Genomic DNA, 6,648 nt, shown 5'->3' on the forward strand with positions numbered 1-6,648 from the left:
TGTGGCGAAGAAGACGACGAACTGTGCCATTACCCCCTGAACAGCTTTCAGGCCTGCGCGTCACGTGATGCGACGTCAACGACGTCACTGCGCGCCGGCTGAGGGCCACGAGCGATTGCCACGCGCTCGCCTCGCGGGAACTGATGCCGCAGGCAGGCTCGTCGACCACCAGGTCCGCGCGATTTGTCAGGGCAAAGACAAATAATTAAGATTACGGACAGAATTATACATATTTATTTATCACAGCAGACTCTGTCTGTATGCATATTTACAGATATTTACGACTACACATCGTTCGCTGCCAAAATACCTGACCGACAGAAAACGATATTGCGCTGCAATGTAGACGGATGTTGCCTTTTATACTGCGTGCTATAAAATTGTAAACAACTGACCGCCGATACAAGTTGTTGCACCGATAAGAGATACACACAGTTACGATACCAATCCGTATATTAAAGTAGGCCCTGTGGCACGTTACGAGTTTCCGATGAATGAGAGGAAGCAGAACATAGCACATCGCAATGCTTGATTTGATTTATGGTTTGATTATGGGTGTTTAACGTCCCAAAGCGAATCAGGCTATGAGAGACGCCGTAGTGAAGGGCTTCGGAAATTTCGGCCACCTGGGGTTCTTTAACGTGCACTGACATCGCACAGTACACGGGCCTCTAGAATTTCGCATCCATAGAAATTTGACCACCGCGGCCGGGATCGAACCCGCGTCTTTCGGGCCAGCAGCCGAGCGCCATAACCACTCAGACACCGCGGCGGCTCGCACATTGCAATGCTAAGAGGTAGAAAACGAAAACCGTACTCGCACCTTAACTGCAGGTTAGAAGAAAATATTTCATCCATATTTCAGAGTAGGTGGCCGCCCTTCAATGGCATAAAGCACAACATATTACTTTGTAGAGTCGAAGACATGCAAAGAAACCCCAGTACATTAAACACGCTTGTGACTAAACTGTGGACTAGGTTATAATAAATGACACAAAGAACCACTTATTTCACTGCTGCTGGTACAGGAATGCACAAGGAATGTACTGCACAATCTGCATTGCACAATAATGTAGACACTAATACAATAATACATTATAGACACTGCAAGAATAGTACAATAATAGACACTGCACAAGAAGAGCACATACAGACAAAAGGTGTGGCAAATAAGTCATTCACCTACCACAGCAGGCACTGTCTGAGGTTCAGCTCAGTAAAAAAAACATTGCACTTAATTGCCAATATACTTTAAAATTTAATATTAAAAACAAAGAACTGTCATTTAAACTCTGGGCTAGAAAGCATGCATGACGCAAACAAAGGAAGGCTCATTGCACTACAACAGGCAGATGTTCGCCAAAGAAATCACAGGAGGAAACTGCAATAAAATACCTGCAGTGCAATTTAAATTAACTAATAGTTATTGTGCGGTGTACAAGTTATAGAAAATTAGTTTTCAAGAAAGATTAGAGCTTTTCTGTTTTTTGCCTTCTGTTCTTTTATAATATGAAGTTGATCATTCCTTTGTTTGCATAAGAGTTTAAGCATTGTTTGCTGCACAGTTTGCAGCAAGTGTGACAAGGAGTTCGTAGGCACGCCCATTTTCTCATGCATCTATGTCCTCAAGCCTCAGTAGAGAGTTGAGCGTCAGTTGTCGAACGACATTCCTTCGGTTGGGGCCATGGAGAAATTGTGTGCAGGCACTTTGTGTCACAAGCTTTGTAACTACAACCTCCGTGTACATGACTATTGTAATCACAAGGGCAGAGGAAAACTTGAGTCCACCTCGGTCCAGTTCTGCGATTAAGGAATGGGTGTCTTCTTCCATTTCCGTCTCACTTCCGGTAACAACCAAGTGTCCTCGGCAACTTTCACACTTTAAAACTTTCAATGTAGCATGCGCACAATACCCGCCAACATAACCAATAACTGGCATTCGTTCTCTGAGTGCATCAAGGTCAGCGTGTACAACTTGAACACTAAAGAAGGTTCCTACATCTGTGGCACTGTTTGTCTCTTCGATGTTTCTGAAGTGATCTGTGCTCATCTTTGGCACGGCATTTAGAAGGCGAATCCTGTCCTCTGTCTCACAAAGCTGTCGAACAGATATGTGGTACTGCCCACCAGCCTTTTGCCGGTACTGTCCAAAACGACTCTCGAGAGGTTCCGTTTGAACTTTCCCTAGTAGGACGTACTTAAAATGAAGTTAACTTATGCAGTACTTTGTCAATGCCAGTAAGGATTGAGCAGATAGCCTTAGGGCACTCTATGTGTCCTGGGTAAGGACGCCAGTGTCATGCCCATAAAATTCGCAGATATCAAGCCAGGTAATGAAACCATTCAGAAAAGCTACTTTTGGGTCATCTGTACTGCAAGACATGGGTTCTTCGTAAACAGTACGATGATGAAAGCCTATATTTGGCGTTTTTACGTTGACAATACTCCACCAGCGAAGAGTGATTTTGATGAAGTGTGCTGTTGCTGCCGCATGTTGAAAATCAGCTTTACCACTGCGAGCAGCAGGGCTGCGGCTGCGTGCGGATTAAAAACCTGCAGTACCAGCTTCACATTTTGCCGTTCTAAGTTGCTCGGATTATGTGCCTTGGATGTCAAGCCATACCCAGACTTTATCAGTAGAGATGACTCCTCTTTATGTAAATATCTCAAATTCTTAAATGAGGCAGTCATTTTGCATTCAAGACGAACATCATTGTTTGAAAGCTCAAAGCGTGGGTAGAAAAACCAAGTCCCCGCATTTTCCTTATTCAGCCAATTGTTTCTGATACACTTCGGAAGATGGGCAGCATCTACCACATAAAATAATGGCCGATCTGGATCTGCCGTATGTGGATAAACATGACGAAGCATTGACTTTGGCAGAAACATCTTCATTGCCTTTCTGTTTAGAGAGTTATTGTCACAAACAACGGCTATGACTCTGTACCCAATCTCTTCTAAGCGTATGATCACCTTCCTCAGTATGGCATGAAGTTGGTTGCCCTGTATGGTTTTTACCGGAAGAATATGTGCTACCTCCTTGAATGAGCTCAGCAGACTTTTTATCATAAACACGTGTACAGATGTGGCTGCCTCGCTGGAATTCACTGCAGCACCACATATGCTGCCCCCTTTATAATCAAAACAAGGCTTGATATGAACTTCGTCAAGCATCAACGTCACTGTCTTATCATGTGGCTGCAGTTGTGTAAATCTCTGGGAAACATACTGAAGAAAAGTTGCATCACAAGAATCAATTTCTGGGCACATTTGTACAGATGAGCACACTTTCCTAATAGTGCTCGGATGGGGCAAGGGTAGTACTTGTTTTTCTCAAATACTTGTTGGCATGCGGCGACATTGTGCGGAGAATGCATGCAAACACCAGCACCTGTGTGCTGTACTGAATACGGTCTGCAGAGAGCAGTGTTAGATGTTCCTTTAAAAACTTCACAGCCCCTTTCTTGTTTTCATTAATGCTTGCTTCCAATTTGTCTAGAAGGGAATTCACTGCAAGCGACAGGTGGCGAGAAATACAACGCTCGCCAGACTCGTCAGACAGCATGCACAGGTTGTTCAAAATTTGCAACCAACAAGGAGCTTACATTGCAAACCGAGTCTGGTACAACAGCGCTACCAAGATTCTTGATCGCGGATCCGTAGTAGCAGGCTGGGACTTGGAAGCCTTCGAACACTGTCAATGACGGCTTCAACCAAGGTTCACGATCATTGGTGATGTTCAAAAACATAGTACACTTTTCTTTATGAATCCCAGTCCACTGCACTGACACTGATGCCACTTGTAGGCGCGCCTTTAGTTCGAGTGACGAAAATTGGTCTCTCTCCTGCTCCGCTTCATATGACGCCAGTTATCCTTTAACCGCGCGGGCGAGTTGGGAAGCTTCTAGTCGGCTCCTCTCAGTATCAGGTGCTTCTCTCTTAATGTTGTTTGGTGCTGAAAGGTACGAAGGGCAGTTTAGAAATACGGTAGGCACCGATCCACGGCGCAACCGCGGTACTGGCAATCGAACTGCAAGAACATTTGCTGTTCTTGGATCCGTGTACGATGTCGTCGACTCGATGCATGAAGCGTCGAAATGATCGGCGCAAACCTGCACAAACGTACAAACGTTTAGTAAAGATCTCCGAATCCAATTATTAAAATAGCCTAATGCTAGCCCCTTTGTCTATAAGCGTGTTTGCAGCAAAGAAATGTGGCCACAATCAATCTATCTGGGCTTCGGAAGTATCACAATAAACGTGCTGATTAAGTAAAAGCAACCAGGAGCACATAACAGTACCATAAACATTACTTACCTTAGTGTACGAAGTGGGCACGAAGTCCTTTCTTGGAATGGCGCGTAACCACTTCTTGAATGTGTCGTGGTCTTTTGGGAAAGAAAATACTCGTATCTTCATGCCCGTATCGTAATTTCTGTTGCACCCTGGCACACAACACTTGTTCGGCATTTCAGTATACACTGCACATCGCACACGGAAGCAAAATTGCCGCAAAACAACGACGAGAGACGACAAACGCGAGCACGCCGCTGCAACCAGTCGGCCCGCGCGGCGCAGAGATTGTGAAAGAAAGAACAGCAGGGATTAAAATCTTGTCAATGGCGATGATGCATCTGCAAGTGTCAGCCTGCCGGATGTGACGTCAAAATTTTGGGCGCAGGCCTGAAGGCTGTTCAGGGGGTAATGACTGTGCAGTGGCGCGGGCAGGAGCGCTCGCGCTAGGCCAGCAGCCAATAAATCTTCTCATTACCATCGATCATCGTGTCTCTTTCTTCAGCTGGCCGCTACGTAACAGTATATAGCCGCGTAACATTCCGATGCCACGTGCCGAATGCATCGAAGTATTCGACAGCTCGTGAGCGAAGTGCGTCGGATGAATAACTTGGCCGGCCAGCCGCCGCCGCTAACACACACATATATGTGTGTGCAGTCGCAAATGTGACCTCTGCGGTAGAAGCTGCCGATAATAAGACACTGTAGCTACTTCATGCGATTTGGTGTAAACGAAGGGAAGGCACTCGTCTAAATGAAGCTATACTCTTTACGACTAGAATTTCCGTTGTGCGCATAATAACCGCAGTAGCTCGAAAAGTTGAGTGGGTGCATAAATGTACGAAGACAGCGCACATCAGCCGAGGGCTGAGCCTCATGTGAGCAGCGCCTCACCTGCGTACAGAATCCGTCGAGGGCAACGAGCATCTCAGCAGCGGACGCCTGTGTAGCGGACACCTGCTACCACGGCCAGTGCACTCGGGACTTGGTAAAAGCTCTAGCGCGTGCAAGTAGCAGAGCACGTTCTCCCCAGCCAAGCAGCACACACAGCTCTGGAAAGCCGCTCTCAGAAACAGCCAGCGTAGAGTTCTGGGCAGCGATCTACCGACGACACGTCGACGGAAGGTTCCGGAAGAGGTACTGAATGCGCAGCACGGGCCTCGCGGCCATTTGACGTGACATAGAGCAATTTTAATTTTCTTTTGCGGCTGTTCGAGGCAGCGGGAGGAAACTTGTTGCGTAATTAACGAGAAGACATTTATTATTTGCTCGGAGTAGGTGCTCTGTTGTTGATGTTAGCTTTGGGATAATATTGGGGGGGGGGGGGGGGGGAATGGGGGGTTACTGGACGCGGCTTATTGTACATTATGCGGGATCACGTCTTGGTGGCCAGGGTTAAGGGTGGGGGATGGTAAGCTCGAGGGGCAGGGCATGGCGGACCGGTAAATCACACGTGCAGCAAAGTTTGGCAGGTAGGCGGGGCCCCCTGAACATGAGGCAAAGGGGCCGGCCAGTCCCCCCAACAATTTTCCAGAGGGGGCGGCGCCCCCCCCCCCCTCCCCCTAGTGTCCAATTGCTTGAACTTGGGTCTGATTTCTGACATCTGAAACACTTCAGTTATAGGACTCTTTTAATTAGCACAGTGGGGCTGAGCTACTTGGCTTAGCAGCCAGTTGCAAAGCATTTCGTATATGAGTAACCTAAACCAGTCATTTCCCAACAGAAGTCGATTGTCTGACTTGTGTACATGATCATGATTAGCAGAATTTATACAAACTATGCACAAACTTTTTAAAGCAATTGATCACTCCCCGTGCATAAAGCTTCCCATTTCAATTCATTTTATATTGCCATGAATATTTGCACCGTTTGTTCGTTCCCACTGAAAACCGCCGGCATGCGGCTTTATCATTTTGTTTTCTAATGCGAGATGCGACCTGACTTACCTCCATTGATCATGGCCACGTGCAAATGCTTCCACATTTTTCCAAATTGTCGTAGTTGCTTTTGGTTTTTATCTCGAAGATTCCTTGGTAGCATTAAATTGAGCACGGCCAAGAACTGCATGGCATTCAGTTTGATGACCACCGAGAACGCTTGTAGCGAGTCATTCGGTTCTTAGTCGGCGCGAGTCAGCCCCTTAAACAGTTTCTTTTGGAAGCCTTTTCTTTGTCTTCCTGACTGCTGGAGTGTCGTCACCACAACATGACAGTCTGCATCAACCTTTGAACATTGAAAAATAATATATATATATATATATATATATATATATATATATATATATATATATATATATATATATATATATATATATATATATATATATATATATATATATATATATATATATATATA

The 6,648-nt window shown here is 45.7% G+C and overlaps 1 pseudogene; it reads right to left on the reverse strand.

Annotated features, from left to right (window-relative positions):
* Positions 1 to 3,179: 3,179 nt before the first annotated feature.
* LOC144123812 (uncharacterized) lies at positions 3,180 to 4,470 on the reverse strand (annotated as a pseudogene).
* Between the last annotated feature and the right edge of the window lie 2,178 nt (positions 4,471 to 6,648).

Source organism: Amblyomma americanum, chromosome 1 (genome assembly GCF_052857255.1).
Source record: "Amblyomma americanum isolate KBUSLIRL-KWMA chromosome 1, ASM5285725v1, whole genome shotgun sequence".
Taxonomy (NCBI): domain Eukaryota; kingdom Metazoa; phylum Arthropoda; class Arachnida; order Ixodida; family Ixodidae; genus Amblyomma; species Amblyomma americanum.